General features: G+C 48.2%; 1 long non-coding RNA gene across 1 annotated transcript; it reads left to right on the top strand.

Moving 5' to 3' along the window:
- The first annotated feature begins 18,484 nt into the window (after positions 1-18,484).
- Positions 18,485-24,763, top strand: LOC144395113 (uncharacterized). Its single transcript, XR_013457318.1, has 3 exons — positions 18,485-18,770; positions 23,194-23,531; positions 23,618-24,763. It is a non-coding gene; the product is annotated as an uncharacterized LOC144395113 (long non-coding RNA).
- The last annotated feature ends 2,303 nt before the right edge of the window (positions 24,764-27,066 follow it).

Raw genomic sequence — 27,066 nt, 5'->3', positions numbered from 1 at the left:
TATGGGTTATGAGAACCATGTCACAAGGGCGGTGGATGTTTGGACGATTGCCATGTAAACTTATCAGAGCAGTGTCTACGGTGGGTACATAAGATATCGCATTTTTATACACAATACGTACATCCATGCATGTTCCCTTGTCCCACGCATGTTTCTTATCTCACTACAGTTTGCCTTCCAATACGGTGTGTGTCTTCAAATATACGTCAACATCCGCAAATATGTCGCCATCGTGTCCAACTCCGTGACCCATCAACCTCCCAAGACGAACTGGAAATGCTCGTTAACAGTTACGTGCATGACATACCCCTGCATCATGGCTATGTTGGACCTGGTCATATGGGACACTGTGACATACGGTCATGTCACCGTATGTCAGAACAGGCTCATCACATTAAACTACACAGCATTCGAAGTCATGGGCTGGCTCAAGATAGTATCCATGTTTGTCATACCCTTATGTGTGATAATATTCTGTAATTGTATGATTGCTAGACGTATAAATCAACATATTGGCGGGATAGCCCAGATTGCACACGCCGCACGCTTGAGACGTGCGGCAGCATTGCCCATCGTTACCACAGCCATGTTTATTATATGTTGGTAGTCCCGTCCATTGAAATGAATGGCCACGTAGTCCTCCCTCTGCATGGCCACGTAGTCCTCCCCCATAGTAATGCATGGCCACGTAGTCCCCCTGGCCACGTAGTCCCCTCCATAGTAATGCATGGCCACGTAGTCCCCCCCCACAGTAATGCATGGCCACGTAGCACAGTGCAGGGTACTATATCTGTGCAGGACAGCGACTTATTGATTCATTTCCAGCATGTCTTATCCATTTGTTGTCGAGGTCGCCATGAGACGATCGACTCGTGCAGCAGTGTCCTGGACTCTTCAATCATTCCCATTGTACATACCATTTGATATATGTCAATATCTACGGTATTCAAACAATGGCAACACCGGAGAACATATATTAGAGTCACTGATTCACAAATCAATTGACCAAGGGACTGAATACCACAATGTCTACCGTGGAGAGGTGGTCTACTCTGTAGATGTTACCCGTAAAGGCATAGGTTATCCTCTGGTAGACATCGAACAGCGACGTAATAACGCTGTACATGTACATGCCAGTAAACTGATATGTGTGCGTCGTATGCTCATGTTGACTGCCATACAAGCATGTGCTGGATTCCATGTAATGTCCTCTGGAGAAAGTGAAACATGGGCAATATTTCTGGAGCAATGTCTTCGAAAAGAGTACATCAGTCCAACAGTTGCGACGTCAGTGAAAAGGTTCACTGTTGAGAATATAATACGATTCCTGGAATCGCTGAGCCCCATTGGAAACCAGGAACACCTACACGTCACACAAAAAAGAATACTGGACGTATTGTCCTGCTGCAGCCGTTCAAACCCTCATCTCGTACCTCATGTAGAGACCTTGACCCGGGGGACGATACGACTACCTGTCGTATATTACGTCACATCTCTGGGGCCAAATTGGTGTCGCATGATATACATGCCCCGAACGCTGGTGTTCCTGGCCCTTACAGCCAATTGTGGGGTCAATGCACTGCATATGATCCACTGGGTTCTGGCACCACATGTCTGCGACAGTAGCCACTACACAAACCATGACCGTGTGATGATTATCGAAAATTATCTGTGGCAACACGCTGTAGACCTACGGCACTATTTCAATGATGTGCTTCTCGCACTTACCCTATTCAACTGTATTACTGGAAGGGATTTCCTCGCAAACTGGCTTGAGTACGGGAAAGCGACGTTATGCGAGACCCCGTCTGAATGCATTCCTCGTGATACACTGTATGCAATGTACACCCTACGCCTGCCAATGTGATACACTCATCAGTGAGGCCATACGATGCGGAACACACTGGAGTCCCTGTAATCATAGACAGAACCCACATATGTACATTATGCGTAAGCTAAGCGAAAGCCTTTACGTTGAGTGGTGGGGACCGGGGCATCCGATTGTTGCAGTATGCCCGATACCTTCTGAGAGTATGGATGCTGGCACTAATCGTGTCCTTGTCATACACGGTCCTGGTGGGGCAGAAGGAACTGATGTTACTGCCATACATACCACTGAACATAGGACCGTACATACATAGTCGAGGGCCGTGTCGTGTCCCCGGCGGTCCGATATGGTACTCTGCAGCGTGACACTTGATTTGCACAGATGTCTCCTCAGTCCTTGGAGACGCACCGAACCGCAGTGCTCCCCAATAGTCAGGCACCGTGACACTGAACGTTCGATTAGTATAGCCTATTTTACCGGACACGGGGGTGGTGATTTCGAGTGCAGCCAATGGTTCCACATATGCCATGGCCATCAGACACATCATCTGTACAGTCTCGGTATCCGTGAATGATAAAGTCAACCTTACTGTATTATTGACGGTCACCACTGCCTGCGTAATTCCACGTTCGAGCCTGTCCCATAGTGTTTGATGCGCGGTAGGGCAATGTAATGCCAGCAAGTCATAGAGTACTGACATGGGAACACTCACGCTTGATACCTCCCTATGTCGCTGGCCAATGGCTACACCCCGTGTCGGCACTGTGGTACGCCCTTGCTTAATAACCACGGTGCACATGTGTTCACTGTGCATCAATCCTGTCTTGGTTGACAGCGGGTCTCGGGGCGGCACGGTGCACATAGTGCACTTGATGAGATTATCATGTACGTCCCGGAGGGATCCTAGGCCGCATCCATCAAAGTTCATGCGTGACAGTTGTATGGTAAGGGATCCACCAGCAACCTTAGCATTGTACCCGTCAATGTGGGAGAGGACAAAGCCTAGAATGCCACACGCGTATCGACTTCCCTGATCGAGGAGCCTTGGAACTAGATCAGGAAGACAGGCGGCAGCGCATATCCGTTGCATGGCAATCACCTCCAGACACAATTGCCCGAAAGGAAGTCTGTCCAACGCTGCGAGTCGAGCCTGCGTTAACGTCATTTCAGGTAACATCTGTGTCCAGGGGGGTATCCAGATGTCAAATATGAAGGCACATGCCAACTTCATGCTTTCCGCAAAGACCATATGGTTGATCTGGACCACAGTGCGATGGGGCCTCTCCCCATAGCCAAGGGACCGTGCCTTGTAATTACGCATACAGCAATCCCTGGCACTATCATAGTTGCGTGTGAACTGAAGCAGTTGGGGGTCCGCGAGGGCTGTTACTGACTGCACTACATTCTGTCTATACAGACATAAAGCACCAACAATGTCCATGCGCTCCTCTTTGATGAGGCCGCGTATACGTACATCAGTACAGGTACGGTTGCTTATCGGGCAATGCTCACTGTCTAGTAGCACACACCTGTCCTGCCAAGCGTCGCTGAGAAAGGTAGCCGTATTACTGTTCCATACGAAACCGCAGTTCTGTAGCACTGTGTGACGGGTTGTCACCAGGCCACCGTTTGTCTTTCTGATCACATCGCTTTCCAGCAAACTTGTGTCCAGTAACACTTTGAATGTCCCTGGAGTTACATCAGCCTCCTTTCCGTGTCCACGTAAGGCCCCCTTGTGAGCAACATGACCATCGTCGATGAATAGGGTTTTGGACGTACGGACTGTTGTACTGTACTTGAATGAATGAGGGGTGAATGACGTCAGTCTCTCAATACACCCTGGCACCAGTGATAGTAATTGCGTTATCAGGTTGTTGACATATGTCTTTCCCTCGCATGGTCCGGTTAGGTTCATGATCATAACCCTCTCTACTGTATCACGTGGCGCTGTGTTGGTTATAACGTAATTGAACACAGTCGATGCCTGGAACAGTCTAGTGGTATTGAACTGTTCAGTGAATAGGAATCGTATCAAGGCAGCATCGAAGCATTTGAGAGGGCACAATCCCGTCCCTGTGCTATCTGACGTGAGTGCTTTTGCAGCCGTTTCCAATCGGTCTGCAACAAAAGGAACATGACTTGCGAGGGCAAAGGATGACCCAGGGGATTCAACCTTTACGTAGTGTCCCAGCTCACAATAGTAGGGGGGGGCATCCGGATGTCCCCCCGATGTCATGTTGAGCATCATAGCAAACATGGTGTCTGCTATGATGCAAAAGTTGAGGCCTTTTTCACTCGATGCTTTTATAGCCTGTGCCACTGTTACGAGCTTTGCCAAATGGGGGAAGATGGTACCTAATAAGTTCTGTTGAATCAACATCCCCACACTCATAGGGTCATCTTTTAGAGTATTGTAATACCGATTAGCAGTTGCTGGGCACGAGAGGGAACAGGGATGCGAATCGCATGTAGTACACTTATGCTGGGATGTAGTCGGTGGTATTACAATGGTGTGTAGACTGCTCGTATGTAGGGCATAGTGTCTATGTAGACACAATTCCTCAAAGACGGCGGGCTCGTTATCCTTGATCATGTCACTCATTCTGTATCGGAACACAATTGCGTTCCCAGTATGCACAGGGAATGTGCCATCCTTGCGCCGCCCCCCAGCAATTCCGAACAACATACACATGAGCTGATCAACATACTCTCGATCGTGACACATCGAAGACACGTATGCTTTCATCGCGTGATGATCAGCAACGTGCTTGTACGAGAGGGTGTCAGCGACATGTGCGAAGAACTTATCATCTGCCCCACTGTTCACACGTATATTCACTGTATCTCTGAGCACAGACTCGACTGCGTGCACGGTCAGATTTGCAATAGATTGGGGTATTGTAGCATCCCTGTCGTATCTGGAAAACAGTGTTCCTTGCATGGCTTTCACGGCATCAAATGCCGTGAACTGTCCAACTATAGTGTCCTTGGAAATATCGATACTGTCGGATAGAGCCTTGTCGCAGTCAAATGGCCCTGAAACCATTACCCTGTTTAACAGAGCGAGTTTCTTACGCACCATTTGAAGCTTCATGAATGAACATTTCATTACATTCACAGTATCACTACATGAACTGAGTGAGGCCATCGCATTAGTCTTCTTTGGGTGTTTGCCTGGCATAGGGAGTATGAAACAAAACATCCTGGCTCCTGCCTGATCCTCCCGTACATTGAGACCCATGTCCATGAAGTCGGGATTTTCCATCGTTATCTGTAACATATCACCCTTGAGTTGATATGTGAGATATAGAAGCCACTGGAATGTAGATTTCACATTGGGTGACATGGCTGATAATCTGAGTGTGCCGTCCGACGCTGTTAGTTCTTTAGTGGATAGTGACAGGAATAAAACCCGTCTGTTCTTTGGCAACACGTCAGTGGTTATTAAAGGTCCAAGTGCGCAGCCATGGAATCGAGTAGGTTTATGTAACCCATTACTCCGTTTTGGACTCTGCATTGTGTATAATCATGTATAGGTTACATGATTATACATGTGGAATTCATATGGTTTATACAGAATATATATGTATCATATACAATCCCATGATGGAAAGACAGATCCTTACACAACAAGGTTTCATATGTTTGATCGGGAGAAGTGAATAATCACAGTGGTAGCATAATGTCATTCAATGCATATCCATACTATCCAAAGTTCCATGTCCATGATTAGATATCACAGTCGAGTAACGGATCTAGTCCTCACTATAGCTATATTACTCTCATCTGAGCCTTTATGTAGTGCTATGGTTGTCGCGTAACACGCATATGGCCACGTAGTCCCGCCCATCCAAATGAATGGCCACATAGTACCGCCCAGCCAAATGAACGGCCACGTAGTATCGGCCATTGAAATGCACAGCCACGTAGTACCATCCACTCATTCAAATGGCCATGTAAGTGGTCATATGGTACTGTCCACTCATTCAAATGGTCATGTAAATGGTCACGTAGTCCCGTCCATTGAAATGGATGGCCACGTAGTCCCGTCCATTGAAATGGATGGCCACGTAGTACACATGGGATATATATATGGCCACGTAGTCCCGTCCATTGAAATGAATGGCCACGTAGTCCCGTCCATTGAAATGAATGGCCACGTAGTCCCGTCCATTGAAATGAATGGCCACGTAGTCCCGTCCATTGAAATGGATGGCCACGTAGTACACATGGGATATATATATGGCCACGTAGTCCCGTCCATTGAAATGAATGGCCACGTAGTCCCGTCCATTGAAATGAATGGCCACGTAGTCCCGTCCATTGAAATGAATGGCCACGTAGTACACATGGGATATATATATGGCCACGTAGTCCCGTCCATTGAAATGAATGGCCACGTAGTCCCGTCCATTGAAATGAATGGCCACGTAGTCCCGTCCATTGAAATGAATGGCCACGTAGTACACATGGGATATATATATGGCCACGTAGTCCCGTCCATTGAAATGAATGGCCACGTAGTCCCGTCCATTGAAATGAATGGCCACGTAGTCCCGTCCATTGAAATGGATGGCCACGTAGTACACATGGGATATATATATGGCCACGTAGTCCCGTCCATTGAAATGAATGGCCACGTAGTCCCGTCCATTGAAATGAATGGCCACGTAGTCCCGTCCATTGAAATGAATGGCCACGTAGTCCCGTCCATTGAAATGGATGGCCACGTAGTACACATGGGATATATATATGGCCACGTAGTCCCGTCCATTGAAATGAATGGCCACGTAGTCCCGTCCATTGAAATGAATGGCCACGTAGTCCCGTCCATTGAAATGGATGGCCACGTAGTACACATGGGATATATATATGGCCACGTAGTCCCGTCCATTGAAATGAATGGCCACGTAGTCCCGTCCATTGAAATGAATGGCCACGTAGTCCCGTCCATTGAAATGAATGGCCACGTAGTCCCGTCCATTGAACACGTAGTCCCGTCCATTGAAATGAATGGCCACGTAGTCCCGTCCATTGAAATGAATGGCCACGTAGTCCCGTCCATTGAAATGAATGGCCACGTAGTACACATGGGATATATATATGGCCACGTAGTCCCGTCCATTGAAATGAATGGCCACGTAGTCCCGTCCATTGAAATGAATGGCCACGTAGTCCCGTCCATTGAAATGGATGGCCACGTAGTACACATGGGATATATATATGGCCACGTAGTCCCGTCCATTGAAATGAATGGCCACGTAGTCCCGTCCATTGAAATGAATGGCCACGTAGTCCCGTCCATTGAAATGAATGGCCACGTAGTCCCGTCCATTGAAATGGATGGCCACGTAGTACACATGGGATATATATATGGCCACGTAGTCCCGTCCATTGAAATGAATGGCCACGTAGTCCCGTCCATTGAAATGAATGGCCACGTAGTCCCGTCCATTGAAATGAATGGCCACGTAGTACACATGGGATATATATATGGCCACGTAGTCCCGTCCATTGAAATGAATGGCCACGTAGTCCCGTCCATTGAAATGAATGGCCACGTAGTCCCGTCCATTGAAATGGATGGCCACGTAGTACACATGGGATATATATATGGCCACGTAGTCCCGTCCATTGAAATGAATGGCCACGTAGTCCCGTCCATTGAAATGAATGGCCACGTAGTCCCGTCCATTGAAATGAATGGCCACGTAGTCCCGTCCATTGAAATGGATGGCCACGTAGTACACATGGGATATATATATGGCCACGTAGTCCCGTCCATTGAAATGAATGGCCACGTAGTCCCGTCCATTGAAATGAATGGCCACGTAGTCCCGTCCATTGAAATGAATGGCCACGTAGTCCCGTCCATTGAAATGGATGGCCACGTAGTACACATGGGATATATATATGGCCACGTAGTCCCGTCCATTGAAATGAATGGCCACGTAGTCCCGTCCATTGAAATGAATGGCCACGTAGTCCCGTCCATTGAAATGGATGGCCACGTAGTACACATGGGATATATATATGGCCACGTAGTCCCGTCCATTGAAATGAATGGCCACGTAGTCCCGTCCATTGAAATGAATGGCCACGTAGTCCCGTCCATTGAAATGAATGGCCACGTAGTCCCGTCCATTGAAATGGATGGCCACGTAGTACACATGGGATATATATATGGCCACGTAGTCCCGTCCATTGAAATGAATGGCCACGTAGTCCCGTCCATTGAAATGAATGGCCACGTAGTCCCGTCCATTGAAATGGATGGCCACGTAGTACACATGGGATATATATATGGCCACGTAGTCCCGTCCATTGAAATGAATGGCCACGTAGTCCCGTCCATTGAAATGAATGGCCACGTAGTCCCGTCCATTGAAATGGATGGCCACGTAGTACACATGGGATATATATATGGCCACGTAGTCCCGTCCATTGAAATGAATGGCCACGTAGTCCCGTCCATTGAAATGAATGGCCACGTAGTCCCGTCCATTGAAATGGATGGCCACGTAGTACACATGGGATATATATATGGCCACGTAGTCCCGTCCATTGAAATGAATGGCCACGTAGTCCCGTCCATTGAAATGAATGGCCACGTAGTCCCGTCCATTGAAATGGATGGCCACGTAGTACACATGGGATATATATATGGCCACGTAGTCCCGTCCATTGAAATAAATGGCCACGTAGTCCCGTCCATTGAAATGAATGGCCACGTAGTCCCGTCCATTGAAATGGATGGCCACGTAGTACACATGGGATATATATATGGCCACGTAGTCCCGTCCATTGAAATGAATGGCCACGTAGTCCCGTCCATTGAAATGAATGGCCACGTAGTCCCGTCCATTGAAATGGATGGCCACGTAGTACACATGGGATATATATATGGCCACGTAGTCCCGTCCATTGAAATGAATGGCCACGTAGTCCCGTCCATTGAAATGAATGGCCACGTAGTCCCGTCCGTTGAAATGAATGGCCACGTAGTCCCGTCCATTGAAATGGATGGCCACGTAGTACACATGGGATATATATATGGCCACGTAGTCCCGTCCATTGAAATGAATGGCCACGTAGTCCCGTCCATTGAAATGAATGGCCACGTAGTCCCGTCCATTGAAATGAATGGCCACATAGTACACATGAGATATATATATGGCCACGTAACCCCCTTCAGTCGAATGAATGGCCACGTAGCACATATTCAAGTAGGCAAGGCATGTGTATATAATACAATATCCAGTTCAGTTCTCCTCCAGTGTAGTCTGACACGAGGAGGTAACAGGGTCCCATCGTCCAATGATCATCAATGTACTGTGGTCAGTACCATTCATTTATTCATTGGCAGTCATGTACTATGTAATCGAACATTTAAGATATTGTCGTATTCATTCCATGGTATTATCGTATCCATTTCATATTGTCATGATAATATAATAAAAGTGTCATTGTCTAGGTCGACATGTGTAATGGAAATTTGATTACATCACACGTACCACTAATCCCTTATGTGTAATTATAGGATTATGGTGACAGTATATAAACACAATGTCCATCCCGGTTAAATGATCCACAGATACCGATGACAGTAGACGTGTAAAGATGAACACCGCCCCAAATAATACCCTGAGGGACAACCTGTTCATGAGGCGCGTCGCCGACCAACAACAGACACTGGATCAGTACGGCCATCAAAGTGTCCGATATGATCGGCAATTCAAGCCGTCGTCTTCATACACAAAACATCGTACAACCGCGGCAAGGGGCTCGCGTGTATTGGAATTCGGAAGACTCAATAGACCCAGGTCCAGGCCGAGGCCTGATCCGGGGCCCAATTCGCCTCGACAGAGTCAAGCAAACAGGCTCGGTGTCCAGAGTAATGAGCGACCTAGATATAATCCGTATGATAACACGGTATGTAGTACTACATCCAAACATATGAGTATGATACTATAATATGTTATTGTTTAGGACCTTACCATTGTTTATTTCGTACACAGCGGCCCCATGACAAACATGGACGTCAACGGAGTCAGACAACGGCAGACGACTGGGGTAGAAGTGGACCCGCCGAAACCAGGGGACAATACACGAGTGTGCCGAGATCTGGATCATTGCGCAAAGATGAACTGAATCGTAACGGTGGCTATAGGCAACACAAAGGTCCACCGATGTACGGCCATCCCAACCCTATGAATAATGCCTACAAGATACCTAAAGCCAATCATGGTGACAGAGAACAGCGGACAACACATGACGCACATGTATTCCACTGTACCGGTAATCAGACTAATCAGTCAGACCCTTGCATGACCAGGGGCCCGCCTATTGGCGGGGGCACTAGCAGGAAACGTGAATGGAAGGAGCCAATGGCATCAACATCCACAGTGTTATCCTCGGAATCTGAGGAAGAAGGTGAGGACACGTCAGATAAGAGAGGTACTATTCCTGTGACTTCTACGGGCGCATGTGTTACTACAAGGGAGGCGGGGTCCGGGTCAGACTCTGAATCAAGTGAATCATCATCGTCATCATCATCATCATCATCCAGTTCATCCTCAGAGTCCTCAGATTCAGAGGATGAAAGTGAAAAGGCCCCCGCGCTGACGGCTCCCGCGTCGACGGCCCCTGCAAAGAAGGCCCCCGCGCCGACGGCTCCCGCACCGAAGGCTCCCGCGCCAAAGGCTCCCGGGCCGAAGGCACCCGCGCCAAAGGCTCCCGCGCCAAAAGCTCCCGCGCCAAAAGCTCCCGGGCCGAGGGCACCCGGGTCGAAGGCACCCGGGTCGAAGGCACCCGGGTCGAAGGCTCCTGCAAAGAAGGCCACTGCAAAAAGAGCAAATGTACCAAAGGTCCCCCCCCAAAAGGGCGCTGTACCAAAAAAGGTTGTTGTACCAAAGAGGCCTCGTCTCACGAGGGATGCACTCGGGGCCACTACGGCTGGTACATCCAGTGGCTGTAAAAAGGCAAATAATGCAGGAGCTAGCAACGATACACTCGGCGCCACTACGTCTGTTACATCCAGTAGCTGTAAAAATACACACGATGAAGGAGCTAGCAGAGAGTCACCGGAGCATATGATCGCGTTGGAGAAGAAAGTGGCAGTAGTTACATTGCGTAGGATGACACTACCGTCTGTCGCGCCGGCGTGTTCACCGTATAAAGACGACTGGACATCAATAGCTGCACCGGTTGCTGATGTTAGTGTACCACCTGATACCACAAACGCCCCGGCTACTGTAACCACTTTTCTCCGTGCGCCGCTAGATAGTGAAGTGTATGTCCCCAGCATAGACCTCACTTCAGATGGCGAAGATGATGATACCGCGGAAGGGGACACGGACCGATTAAATACGGCTATACCCCCGGCCCCGGAGAAAGACCCTGTACCCCTGGATACCATCGGCCAAGGCATCGGTGGTGGGTGGCAGATCGACGGGACGTGCGTAATTGGAGACGACCAAGATAGGACGAACAGTGCTATAGAATCCATCCTGGGGACTGAAGACCCAGATGCCATATCAGCTGTAAGGTCCGTATACCAAAACAATGATACCTACCTCGACGTAGATTCATTTGTGCGGGACCCTCTTGAGCAGCATTGCGATGAAGTTGAACAGAGCATAATATGTCTCAGCAGCATGTGTGATGATATCAGCGTGTCGGAACCAGGACATGTGGGACCCATCATTCCCAGCCCTAACCCCCCTCCGGTACCAAACCCTAACCCCCCTCCGGTACCCAAACCTTCGGTACAGGTACCGTATCATCCCACTGACGTGCCACCAACGTATGGACAGCATACATCGGCGGTACAATATATCCACATGTCACCAGTGGGACGTGATCAATCACAACATGGCCAGCATATGCCATCGATGGGATGTGAGACACAACAGGAACGTATGTCGTCACCACTGCAGTATGTTCACTTGTCGCCAACGCAGTACAACCCCACATTGCCACGACATGAACCACAGCAGTCATCGACGCCGGGATATGTACATCGGTATGACCCACATCAGTCAACGGCGCCAGAATATGCACACCATCAATGTGACCCCCATCCAGGTCCACCGACTGCTACACCGCCCCCATCCATCGCCATGCCGCCACCTCTACTACCACCAACCAGGCCTTGTGTACATGCAACTGATCAATCGCCATCGTCCACCTCAGATCACCCACCCCAAAAGTACCCCGGGCAACAGTATGCGATGACGACTGGTCAAACAGTGGCATGGAATACAACCTTACTGCTGCAGATATTGCAGGAAAGTAGTCAATGCAGTGGCTGTAGGATTGAATTCAACACCCAAGTGAAAGTGATAGAGAACAAGTTGATGTCCAACTGTCCGATACAACTCCCCTGTTGCAACCAAGCCTCGTGTTTCTTCTGCGTACACGACACCGGTATGAAGAACAGCTGTGCAATACACAAAATGACATCAACGAGGTCTGTGGTCAACTGGACTATTGATAAGATAATGTGGGATTGTAGCAGCAGCTTCCAGAATCTCAGGACTGCCGCACGAGACATCATGGACCCCTATGACAGCGTAATGTGGCCCACTGTAGCCGCCGTTACGACTTGGGGTAGGTCCACGTCAAGTATTGTTATCTGACATGCGTGTATATACCTCTCCTTGTGACCAGTGAATGGACGACTAATGAATAATTGAACTTTTCGTGTCCACAGACCACATGATGTCGATTAAGGATCTCCATCGAAGCAACTTCGAAGGGGCGCATACAAGGGATGAGGCTGTGGCGTATGTATCCCTGGTCTACAATCCTACCTTCACAGGTCACATTGTCTCGGCCAGCACAACTAGGGTATCAACATATGAGACCCATCTACTTACATGTGATCAAATGTGGGCTATGCACTGGTGCTACCGCCCTCTGGCAAAGAGTGCTGATGCAGCTTACACGACAGAATGTGTAGTGTCTGCGACTAATCTGATCGTATATGCCATGTATATCGTCAGCGTAGTCCTCACCACAAGAATGATGTCAAAGGACCCTGCTGCGCGGTATCGACCATCCGATAACCCGCATGTCTTTGACTATGGTGAAGATTGGAAGCATTCCCGCTCTACTCAATGGGACAATTACGGCGAGGGCCTTCACAGCAATGGACCTCTGTGATCAGGATGCCATTCAAGGATTTGTACTGTACTAGTGTGTGATGTTCCCAAATATACACAAATAAAGCGTAAGCATACTGACATGCCTGTATCTGATGTTGTCTTTTGAAATACTGGTGTGTAGTAATGAAGACAGTAATTATTTTATTTTCACACACAAACATAATACATACATTACATGTGCCGTATGTGCACGTGTACTGTTTATACAAGACATGCGTGTATCTGATGTTGTCTGTTGCAAACACTGGTATATTATAAAATATCATAATCACCAACATGTATAGTAAGATAGTAATTATTTTATTTTCACACATAAACATAATACATACATTACATGTGCCGTATGTGCATGTGTAATGTTTTACACATGCACAACGTCTGTCTGCATCAGAGATAATGTCTTGATTCCTGTTGACGATAGTGCCAGCATCCATACTCTCAGAAGGTATCGGGCATACTGCAACAATCGGATGCCCCGGTCCCCACCACTCAACGTAAAGGCTTTCGCTTAGCTTACGCATAATGTACATATGTGGGTTCTGTCTATGATTACAGGGACTCCAGTGTGTTCCGCATCGTATGGCCTCACTGATGAGTGTATCACATTGGCAGGCGTAGGGTGTACATTGCATACAGTGTATCACGAGGAATGCATTCAGACGGGGTCTCGCATAACGTCGCTTTCCCGTACTCAAGCCAGTTTGCGAGGAAATCCCTTCCAGTAATACAGTTGAATAGGGTAAGTGCGAGAAGCACATCATTGAAATAGTGCCGTAGGTCTACAGCGTGTTGCCACAGATAATTTTCGATAATCATCACACGGTCATGGTTTGTGTAGTGGCTACTGTCGCAGACATGTGGTGCCAGAACCCAGTGGATCATATGCAGTGCATTGACCCCACAATTGGCTGTAAGGGCCAGGAACACCAGCGTTCGGGGCATGTATATCATGCGACACCAATTTGGCCCCAGAGATGTGACGTAATATACGACAGGTAGTCGTATCGTCCCCCGGGTCAAGGTCTCTACATGAGGTACGAGATGAGGGTTTGAACGGCTGCAGCAGGACAATACGTCCAGTATTCTTTTTTGTGTGACGTGTAGGTGTTCCTGGTTTCCAATGGGGCTCAGCGATTCCAGGAATCGTATTATATTCTCAACAGTGAACCTTTTCACTGACGTCGCAACTGTTGGACTGATGTACTCTTTTCGAAGACATTGCTCCAGAAATATTGCCCATGTTTCACTTTCTCCAGAGGACATTACATGGAATCCAGCACATGCTTGTATGGCAGTCAACATGAGCATACGACGCACACATATCAGTTTACTGGCATGTACATGTACAGCGTTATTACGTCGCTGTTCGATGTCTACCAGAGGATAACCTATGCCTTTACGGGTAACATCTACAGAGTAGACCACCTCTCCACGGTAGACATTGTGGTATTCAGTCCCTTGGTCAATTGATTTGTGAATCAGTGACTCTAATATATGTTCTCCGGTGTTGCCATTGTTTGAATACCGTAGATATTGACATATATCAAATGGTATGTACAATGGGAATGATTGAAGAGTCCAGGACACTGCTGCACGAGTCGATCGTCTCATGGCGACCTCGACAACAAATGGATAAGACATGCTGGAAATGAATCAATAAGTCGCTGTCCTGCACAGATATAGTACCCTGCACTGTGCTACGTGGCCATGCATTACTATGGGGGGCTACGTGGCCAGGGGGACTACGTGGCCATGCATTACTGTGGGGGGGGACTACGTGGCCATGCATTACTATGGAGGGGACTACGTGGCCAGGGGGACTACGTGGCCATGCATTACTGTGGGGGGGGACTACGTGGCCATGCATTACTATGGAGGGGACTACGTGGCCATGCATTACTATGGAGGGGACTACGTGGCCATGCATTACTATGGAGGGGGGCTACGTGGCCATGCATTACTATGGAGGAGGACTACGTGGCCAGGGGGACTACGTGGCCATGCATTACTATGGGGGAGGACTACGTGGCCATGCAGAGGGAGGACTACGTGGCCATGCATTACTATGGAGGGGACTACGTGGCCATGCATTACTATGGAGGGGACTACGTGGCCATGCATTACTATGGAGGGGACTACGTGGCCATGCATTACTATGGAGGGGACTACGTGGCCATGCATTACTATGGAGGGGACTACGTGGCCATGCATTACTATGGAGGGGACTACGTGGCCATGCATTACTATGGAGGGGGGCTACGTGGCCATGCATTACTATGGAGGAGGACTACGTGGCCAGGGGGACTACGTGGCCATGCATTACTATGGGGGAGGACTACGTGGCCATGCAGAGGGAGGACTACGTGGCCATGCATTACTATGAAGGAGGACCACGTGGGTACATAGAATGCAATACCCCGTAATATAACTTCCTTAATCACATACTATAAGACTCTGGATCTCAACAAGAGTGATAGTGTATTGACAGACAGCCAAATAGTCAGATGCACAATGGATACTCTGAATGTATCTCAACAGGCTGTAAATTTCACCAACATTAACAAATTGGATAATGGGGTGTATCATAGTGGTACATGTGATATTGACGAACAATCTGCGGTAGGAGGGATTGGTATTTTTGTCGTATGTCTAGGAATGTGTATCAACATTTACATGTTGATATTACAGGAACGGACACATCAATCTTCTGAATATGTTGAATGGTGTTTCAAACATATTGCATATTGTGACATTGGTACTCTAATGGCGATGCCTATATGGGTTATGAGAACCATGTCACAAGGGCGGTGGATGTTTGGACGATTGCCATGTAAACTTATCAGAGCAGTGTCTACGGTGGGTACATAAGATATCGCATTTTTATACACAATACGTACATCCATGCATGTTCCCTTGTCCCACGCATGTTTCTTATCTCACTACAGTTTGCCTTCCAATACGGTGTGTGTCTTCAAATATACGTCAACATCCGCAAATATGTCGCCATCGTGTCCAACTCCGTGACCCATCAACCTCCCAAGACGAACTGGAAATGCTCGTTAACAGTTACGTGCATGACATACCCCTGCATCATGGCTATGTTGGACCTGGTCATATGGGACACTGTGACATACGGTCATGTCACCGTATGTCAGAACAGGCTCATCACATTAAACTACACAGCATTCGAAGTCATGGGCTGGCTCAAGATAGTATCCATGTTTGTCATACCCTTATGTGTGATAATATTCTGTAATTGTATGATTGCTAGACGTATAAATCAACATATTGGCGGGATAGCCCAGATTGCACACGCCGCACGCTTGAGACGTGCGGCAGCATTGCCCATCGTTACCACAGCCATGTTTATTATATGTTGGTAGTCCCGTCCATTGAAATGAATGGCCACGTAGTCCTCCCTCTGCATGGCCACGTAGTCCTCCCCCATAGTAATGCATGGCCACGTAGTCCCCCTGGCCACGTAGTCCCCTCCATAGTAATGCATGGCCACGTAGTCCCCCCCCACAGTAATGCATGGCCACGTAGCACAGTGCAGGGTACTATATCTGTGCAGGACAGCGACTTATTGATTCATTTCCAGCATGTCTTATCCATTTGTTGTCGAGGTCGCCATGAGACGATCGACTCGTGCAGCAGTGTCCTGGACTCTTCAATCATTCCCATTGTACATACCATTTGATATATGTCAATATCTACGGTATTCAAACAATGGCAACACCGGAGAACATATATTAGAGTCACTGATTCACAAATCAATTGACCAAGGGACTGAATACCACAATGTCTACCGTGGAGAGGTGGTCTACTCTGTAGATGTTACCCGTAAAGGCATAGGTTATCCTCTGGTAGACATCGAACAGCGACGTAATAACGCTGTACATGTACATGCCAGTAAACTGATATGTGTGCGTCGTATGCTCATGTTGACTGCCATACAAGCATGTGCTGGATTCCATGTAATGTCCTCTGGAGAAAGTGAAACATGGGCAATATTTCTGGAGCAATGTCTTCGAAAAGAGTACATCAGTCCAACAGTTGCGACGTCAGTGAAAAGGTTCACTGTTGAGAATATAATACGATTCCTGGAATCGCTGAGCCCCATTGGAAACCAGGAACACCTACACGTCACACAAAAAAGAATACTGGACGTATTGTCCTGCTGCAGCCGTTCAAACCCTCATCTCGTACCTCATGTAGAGACCTTGACCCGGGGGACGATACGACTACCTGTCGTATATTACGTCACATCTCTGGGGCCAAATTGGTGTCGCATGATATACATGCCCCGAACGCTGGTGTTCCTGGCCCTTACAGCCAATTGTGGGGTCAATGCACTGCATATGATCCACTGGGTTCTGGCACCACATGTCTGCGACAGTAGCCACTACACAAACCATGACCGTGTGATGATTATCGAAAATTATCTGTGGCAACACGCTGTAGACCTACGGCACTATTTCAATGATGTGCTTCTCGCACTTACCCTATTCAACTGTATTACTGGAAGGGATTTCCTCGCAAACTGGCTTGAGTACGGGAAAGCGACGTTATGCGAGACCCCGTCTGAATGCATTCCTCGTGATACACTGTATGCAATGTACACCCTACGCCTGCCAATGTGATACACTCATCAGTGAGGCCATACGATGCGGAACACACTGGAGTCCCTGTAATCATAGACAGAACCCACATATGTACATTATGCGTAAGCTAAGCGAAAGCCTTTACGTTGAGTGGTGGGGACCGGGGCATCCGATTGTTGCAGTATGCCCGATACCTTCTGAGAGTATGGATGCTGGCACTAATCGTGTCCTTGTCATACACGGTCCTGGTGGGGCAGAAGGAACTGATGTTACTGCCATACATACCACTGAACATAGGACCGTACATACATAGTCGAGGGCCGTGTCGTGTCCCCGGCGGTCCGATATGGTACTCTGCAGCGTGACACTTGATTTGCACAGATGTCTCCTCAGTCCTTGGAGACGCACCGAACCGCAGTGCTCCCCAATAGTCAGGCACCGTGACACTGAACGTTCGATTAGTATAGCCTATTTTACCGGACACGGGGGTGGTGATTTCGAGTGCAGCCAATGGTTCCACATATGCCATGGCCATCAGACACATCATCTGTACAGTCTCGGTATCCGTGAATGATAAAGTCAACCTTACTGTATTATTGACGGTCACCACTGCCTGCGTAATTCCACGTTCGAGCCTGTCCCATAGTGTTTGATGCGCGGTAGGGCAATGTAATGCCAGCAAGTCATAGAGTACTGACATGGGAACACTCACGCTTGATACCTCCCTATGTCGCTGGCCAATGGCTACACCCCGTGTCGGCACTGTGGTACGCCCTTGCTTAATAACCACGGTGCACATGTGTTCACTGTGCATCAATCCTGTCTTGGTTGACAGCGGGTCTCGGGGCGGCACGGTGCACATAGTGCACTTGATGAGATTATCATGTACGTCCCGGAGGGATCCTAGGCCGCATCCATCAAAGTTCATGCGTGACAGTTGTATGGTAAGGGATCCACCAGCAACCTTAGCATTGCACCCGTCAATGTGGGAGAGGACAAAGCCTAGAATGCCACACGCGTATCGACTTCCCTGATCGAGGAGCCTTGGAACTAGATCAGGAAGACAGGCGGCAGCGCATATCCGTTGCATGGCAATCACCTCCAGACACAATTGCCCGAAAGGAAGTCTGTCCAACGCTGCGAGTCGAGCCTGCGTTAACGTCATTTCAGGTAACATCTGTGTCCAGGGGGGTATCCAGATGTCAAATATGAAGGCACATGCCAACTTCATGCTTTCCGCAAAGACCATATGGTTGATCTGGACCACAGTGCGATGGGGCCTCTCCCCATAGCCAAGGGACCGTGCCTTGTAATTACGCATACAGCAATCCCTGGCACTATCATAGTTGCGTGTGAACTGAAGCAGTTGGGGGTCCGCGAGGGCTGTTACTGACTGCACTACATTCTGTCTATACAGACATAAAGCACCAACAATGTCCATGCGCTCCTCTTTGATGAGGCCGCGTATACGTACATCAGTACAGGTACGGTTGCTTATCGGGCAATGCTCACTGTCTAGTAGCACACACCTGTCCTGCCAAGCGTCGCTGAGAAAGGTAGCCGTATTACTGTTCCATACGAAACCGCAGTTCTGTAGCACTGTGTGACGGGTTGTCACCAGGCCACCGTTTGTCTTTCTGATCACATCGCTTTCCAGCAAACTTGTGTCCAGTAACACTTTGAATGTCCCTGGAGTTACATCAGCCTCCTTTCCGTGTCCACGTAAGGCCCCCTTGTGAGCAACATGACCATCGTCGATGAATAGGGTTTTGGACGTACGGACTGTTGTACTGTACTTGAATGAATGAGGGGTGAATGACGTCAGTCTCTCAATACACCCTGGCACCAGTGATAGTAATTGCGTTATCAGGTTGTTGACATATGTCTTTCCCTCGCATGGTCCGGTTAGGTTCATGATCATAACCCTCTCTACTGTATCACGTGGCGCTGTGTTGGTTATAACGTAATTGAACACAGTCGATGCCTGGAACAGTCTAGTGGTATTGAACTGTTCAGTGAATAGGAATCGTATCAAGGCAGCATCGAAGCATTTGAGAGGGCACAATCCCGTCCCTGTGCTATCTGACGTGAGTGCTTTTGCAGCCGTTTCCAATCGGTCTGCAACAAAAGGAACATGACTTGCGAGGGCAAAGGATGACCCAGGGGATTCAACCTTTACGTAGTGTCCCAGCTCACAATAGTAGGGGGGGGCATCCGGATGTCCCCCCGATGTCATGTTGAGCATCATAGCAAACATGGTGTCTGCTATGATGCAAAAGTTGAGGCCTTTTTCACTCGATGCTTTTATAGCCTGTGCCACTGTTACGAGCTTTGCCAAATGGGGGAAGATGGTACCTAATAAGTTCTGTTGAATCAACATCCCCACACTCATAGGGTCATCTTTTAGAGTATTGTAATACCGATTAGCAGTTGCTGGGCACGAGAGGGAACAGGGATGCGAATCGCATGTAGTACACTTATGCTGGGATGTAGTCGGTGGTATTACAATGGTGTGTAGACTGCTCGTATGTAGGGCATAGTGTCTATGTAGACACAATTCCTCAAAGACGGCGGGCTCGTTATCCTTGATCATGTCACTCATTCTGTATCGGAACACAATTGCGTTCCCAGTATGCACAGGGAATGTGCCATCCTTGCGCCGCCCCCCAGCAATTCCGAACAACATACACATGAGCTGATCAACATACTCTCGATCGTGACACATCGAAGACACGTATGCTTTCATCGCGTGATGATCAGCAACGTGCTTGTACGAGAGGGTGTCAGCGACATGTGCGAAGAACTTATCATCTGCCCCACTGTTCACACGTATATTCACTGTATCTCTGAGCACAGACTCGACTGCGTGCACGGTCAGATTTGCAATAGATTGGGGTATTGTAGCATCCCTGTCGTATCTGGAAAACAGTGTTCCTTGCATGGCTTTCACGGCATCAAATGCCGTGAACTGTCCAACTATAGTGTCCTTGGAAATATCGATACTGTCGGATAGAGCCTTGTCGCAGTCAAATGGCCCTGAAACCATTACCCTGTTTAACAGAGCGAGTTTCTTACGCACCATTTGAAGCTTCATGAATGAACATTTCATTACATTCACAGTATCACTACATGAACTGAGTGAGGCCATCGCATTAGTCTTCTTTGGGTGTTTGCCTGGCATAGGGAGTATGAAACAAAACATCCTGGCTCCTGCCTGATCCTCCCGTACATTGAGACCCATGTCCATGAAGTCGGGATTTTCCATCGTTATCTGTAACATATCACCCTTGAGTTGATATGTGAGATATAGAAGCCACTGGAATGTAGATTTCACATTGGGTGACATGGCTGATAATCTGAGTGTGCCGTCCGACGCTGTTAGTTCTTTAGTGGATAGTGACAGGAATAAAACCCGTCTGTTCTTTGGCAACACGTCAGTGGTTATTAAAGGTCCAAGTGCGCAGCCATGGAATCGAGTAGGTTTATGTAACCCATTACTCCGTTTTGGACTCTGCATTGTGTATAATCATGTATAGGTTACATGATTATACATGTGGAATTCATATGGTTTATACAGAATATATATGTATCATATACAATCCCATGATGGAAAGACAGATCCTTACACAACAAGGTTTCATATGTTTGATCGGGAGAAGTGAATAATCACAGTGGTAGCATAATGTCATTCAATGCATATCCATACTATCCAAAGTTCCATGTCCATGATTAGATATCACAGTCGAGTAACGGATCTAGTCCTCACTATAGCTATATTACTCTCATCTGAGCCTTTATGTAGTGCTATGGTTGTCGCGTAACACGCATATGGCCACGTAGTCCCGCCCATCCAAATGAATGGCCACATAGTACCGCCCAGCCAAATGAACGGCCACGTAGTATCGGCCATTGAAATGCACAGCCACGTAGTACCATCCACTCATTCAAATGGCCATGTAAGTGGTCATATGGTACTGTCCACTCATTCAAATGGTCATGTAAATGGTCACGTAGTCCCGTCCATTGAAATGGATGGCCACGTAGTCCCGTCCATTGAAATGGATGGCCACGTAGTACACATGGGATATATATATGGCCACGTAGTCCCGTCCATTGAAATGAATGGCCACGTAGTCCCGTCCATTGAAATGAATGGCCACGTAGTCCCGTCCATTGAAATGAATGGCCACGTAGTCCCGTCCATTGAAATGGATGGCCACGTAGTACACATGGGATATATATATGGCCACGTAGTCCCGTCCATTGAAATGAATGGCCACGTAGTCCCGTCCATTGAAATGAATGGCCACGTAGTCCCGTCCATTGAAATGAATGGCCACGTAGTCCCGTCCATTGAAATGGATGGCCACGTAGTACACATGGGATATATATATGGCCACGTAGTCCCGTCCATTGAAATGAATGGCCACGTAGTCCCGTCCATTGAAATGAATGGCCACGTAGTCCCGTCCATTGAAATGAATGGCCACGTAGTCCCGTCCATTGAAATGGATGGCCACGTAGTACACATGGGATATATATATGGCCACGTAGTCCCGTCCATTGAAATGAATGGCCACGTAGTCCCGTCCATTGAAATGAATGGCCACGTAGTCCCGTCCATTGAAATGAATGGCCACGTAGTACACATGGGATATATATATGGCCACGTAGTCCCGTCCATTGAAATGAATGGCCACGTAGTCCCGTCCATTGAAATGAATGGCCACGTAGTCCCGTCCATTGAAATGGATGGCCACGTAGTACACATGGGATATATATATGGCCACGTAGTCCCGTCCATTGAAATGAATGGCCACGTAGTCCCGTCCATTGAAATGAATGGCCACGTAGTCCCGTCCATTGAAATGAATGGCCACGTAGTCCCGTCCATTGAAATGGATGGCCACGTAGTACACATGGGATATATATATGGCCACGTAGTCCCGTCCATTGAAATGAATGGCCACGTAGTCCCGTCCATTGAAATGAATGGCCACGTAGTCCCGTCCATTGAAATGGATGGCCACGTAGTACACATGGGATATATATATGGCCACGTAGTCCCGTCCATTGAAATGAATGGCCACGTAGTCCCGTCCATTGAAATGAATGGCCACGTAGTCCCGTCCATTGAAATGAATGGCCACGTAGTACACATGAGATATATATATGGCCACGTAACCCCCTTCAGTCGAATGAATGGCCACGTAGCACATATTCAAGTAGGCAAGGCATGTGTATATAATACAATATCCAGTTCAGTTCTCCTCCAGTGTAGTCTGACACGAGGAGGTAACAGGGTCCCATCGTCCAATGATCATCAATGTACTGTGGTCAGTACCATTCATTTATTCATTGGCAGTCATGTACTATGTAATCGAACATTTAAGATATTGTCGTATTCATTCCATGGTATTATCGTATCCATTTCATATTGTCATGATAATATAATAAAAGTGTCATTGTCTAGGTCGACATGTGTAATGGAAATTTGATTACATCACACGTACCACTAATCCCTTATGTGTAATTATAGGATTATGGTGACAGTATATAAACACAATGTCCATCCCGGTTAAATGATCCACAGATACCGATGACAGTAGACGTGTAAAGATGAACACCGCCCCAAATAATACCCTGAGGGACAACCTGTTCATGAGGCGCGTCGCCGACCAACAACAGACACTGGATCAGTACGGCCATCAAAGTGTCCGATATGATCGGCAATTCAAGCCGTCGTCTTCATACACAAAACATCGTACAACCGCGGCAAGGGGCTCGCGTGTATTGGAATTCGGAAGACTCAATAGACCCAGGTCCAGGCCGAGGCCTGATCCGGGGCCCAATTCGCCTCGACAGAGTCAAGCAAACAGGCTCGGTGTCCAGAGTAATGAGCGACCTAGATATAATCCGTATGATAACACGGTATGTAGTACTACATCCAAACATATGAGTATGATACTATAATATGTTATTGTTTAGGACCTTACCATTGTTTATTTCGTACACAGCGGCCCCATGACAAACATGGACGTCAACGGAGTCAGACAACGGCAGACGACTGGGGTAGAAGTGGACCCGCCGAAACCAGGGGACAATACACGAGTGTGCCGAGATCTGGATCATTGCGCAAAGATGAACTGAATCGTAACGGTGGCTATAGGCAACACAAAGGTCCACCGATGTACGGCCATCCCAACCCTATGAATAATGCCTACAAGATACCTAAAGCCAATCATGGTGACAGAGAACAGCGGACAACACATGACGCACATGTATTCCACTGTACCGGTAATCAGACTAATCAGTCAGACCCTTGCATGACCAGGGGCCCGCCTATTGGCGGGGGCACTAGCAGGAAACGTGAATGGAAGGAGCCAATGGCATCAACATCCACAGTGTTATCCTCGGAATCTGAGGAAGAAGGTGAGGACACGTCAGATAAGAGAGGTACTATTCCTGTGACTTCTACGGGCGCATGTGTTACTACAAGGGAGGCGGGGTCCGGGTCAGACTCTGAATCAAGTGAATCATCATCGTCATCATCATCATCATCATCCAGTTCATCCTCAGAGTCCTCAGATTCAGAGGATGAAAGTGAAAAGGCCCCCGCGCTGACGGCTCCCGCGTCGACGGCCCCTGCAAAGAAGGCCCCCGCGCCGACGGCTCCCGCACCGAAGGCTCCCGCGCCAAAGGCTCCCGGGCCGAAGGCACCCGCGCCAAAGGCTCCCGCGCCAAAGGCTCCCGCGCCAAAAGCTCCCGCGCCAAAAGCTCCCGGGCCGAGGGCACCCGGGTCGAAGGCACCCGGGTCGAAGGCACCCGGGTCGAAGGCTCCTGCAAAAAGAGCAAATGTACCAAAGGTCCCCCCCCAAAAGGGCGCTGTACCAAAAAAGGTTGTTGTACCAAAGAGGCCTCGTCTCACGAGGGATGCACTCGGGGCCACTACGGCTGGTACATCCAGTGGCTGTAAAAAGGCAAATAATGCAGGAGCTAGCAACGATACACTCGGCGCCACTACGTCTGTTACATCCAGTAGCTGTAAAAATACACACGATGAAGGAGCTAGCAGAGAGTCACCGGAGCATATGATCGCGTTGGAGAAGAAAGTGGCAGTAGTTACATTGCGTAGGATGACACTACCGTCTGTCGCGCCGGCGTGTTCACCGAATAAAGACGACTGGACATCAATAGCTGCACCGGTTGCTGATGTTAGTGTACCACCTGATACCACAAACGCCCCGGCTACTGTAACCACTTTTCTCCGTGCGCCGCTAGATAGTGAAGTGTATGTCCCCAGCATAGACCTCACTTCAGATGGCGAAGATGATGATACCGCGGAAGGGGACACGGACCGATTAAATACGGCTATACCCCCGGCCCCGGAGAAAGACCCTGTACCCCTGGATACCATCGGCCAAGGCATCGGTGGTGGGTGGCAGATCGACGGGACGTGCGTAATTGGAGACGACCAAGATAGGACGAACAGTGCTATAGAATCCATCCTGGGGACTGAAGACCCAGATGCCATATCAGCTGTAAGGTCCGTATACCAAAACAATGATACCTACCTCGACGTAGATTCATTTGTGCGGGACCCTCTTGAGCAGCATTGCGATGAAGTTGAACAGAGCATAATATGTCTCACAGATCGCTATACACGATCGCGGTATACAATCCCCTGTCAGTAGGTTTGGTGCGTGGGGTGGTATTACACAAGATGCACCACATCGGTTGCACACTGGGAACTGTCTGAGGTATTCTGTGTACAGTCCCTCTGATACGTCGCAATTTAAATATTCCTTCCAGCAGTCAAGTGCCCGTGTACAATACGCGGCCAATATAACTGTGTTGTATGACACCGCCTCCTCCTGCGTATGTCTCGATGAAATAGCTCGGAGTAGACCGTGGCCGATAACAACTGAGACTGGGTCAGTCTCAGTCACGCTGTTATTGCCGATGCTCCTAGGAGCCGATGAAGGCATCCCGTCCCAGACCACATTTGTGCCCCATGGTACCCCATTAAAAGTATCCAATGAACCCAGGAGTACACAAGAGGCCTGTCGCTGCTGTTCAAGAAGAACACGCATAGAAAGTGGTGCAGCGAGAATTGCCAGCGTTTGCCTGGTGAGCATTTTCACCATGTCCTCGGAATATGACACGCCCTGGGTTAACATGTATCTACGATAAGCACCTCCGATGGTGGTTAACACTGTCCTGACACGATGGGGTACATCATCTCCGTGAACGAATGGTGCATATTGGATAGAACTATCCAAGACTTCAACCCAACCGAATGGCGCTTTTGCAAGAGTGTCTGTCACATTTGTCAGCCGGTAGACACATTTCCTATATGTACCCCGCGTGTAAACGTCACTAGTGATGATACCTGTCTGTGATGTGGATTCGCACGCTCCATACATCACTACGAGGACACTGTCAGGGACAGTGTCCATCGCATGTATACGAATATCATATACATGTGCCTGATCGGTGTCTCCCGTACAGTGTACTTTGTGTTCTACAGGGATCGCTAGAGCCGCTGAAGCGCGCCTACACCATATATAGCGAAATATAGCATTAGGTATTTTAGTTACACTAATTCGTAGCGTTAGCATTGGCACCGACTCCATAGCACATGTAAATAATGTCATGCACTATTTATTACCGATCCAACTAGTGTAAATACACCTTACATCAAGTATGTTGTATTCATATGCGTATCTCCTCATAGACTGATCACTGACTGGATACATATTAATATCGGTTTTGTTATCTCATGGCTGTCCAGATGATGGTACCCTGGGTGCAATATGTTAATATCGGTTTTGTTATCCCATGGCTGTCCAGATGATGGTACCCTGGGTGCATTATGGCCTCTCATCGCTGGCGAGGGACTTACTGCATTATAGTGTAATCGTATTGCTGCCTATATCGTACAGACGACTGGTATAACCCAGGACCCTGTGCGTAGTTCATATACGGTTAGAGCAACCGGTCGTATAAAAATGCAATTTAGCTGTACAGATATACAATGGTTGAACACTAGCATTTATTTACCCGTATTTACAAATTGACTCTTCCATGTCAACGAGCGTATTTACAAATTGACTTTGTACAGATTTACATCAGTGTAGGCGTCACATTCCATGTCAACAAATTGACTTTGTACAGATTTACATCAGTGTAGGCGTCACATTCCATGTCAACAAATTGACTTTGTACAGATTTACATCAGTGTAGGCGTCACATTCCATGTCAACGAACGTACCCAGCCGGTTAACACATCGCATCTACATTGTCAGTGGCGTAGACAGGTCTACATGGGTTGGGTGTTCCGCATACTAATAGCGGAGGGGTGCGTGAAATGGATCCAGTAGATGAATTCCGGATACGCGCTCTTGCTGTATAGATGTAGGCAAGCGGATTGGTGACGCAGTACATGTGGCCCAACATTGTACAT

This window comes from Gasterosteus aculeatus, unplaced genomic scaffold (genome assembly GCF_964276395.1).
Source record: "Gasterosteus aculeatus unplaced genomic scaffold, fGasAcu3.hap1.1 HAP1_SCAFFOLD_77, whole genome shotgun sequence".
Lineage (NCBI taxonomy): Eukaryota > Metazoa > Chordata > Actinopteri > Perciformes > Gasterosteidae > Gasterosteus > Gasterosteus aculeatus.
The sequence above is the reverse complement of the archived record's forward strand: the minus strand, read 5'-3'. Positions and strand labels throughout refer to the sequence as shown.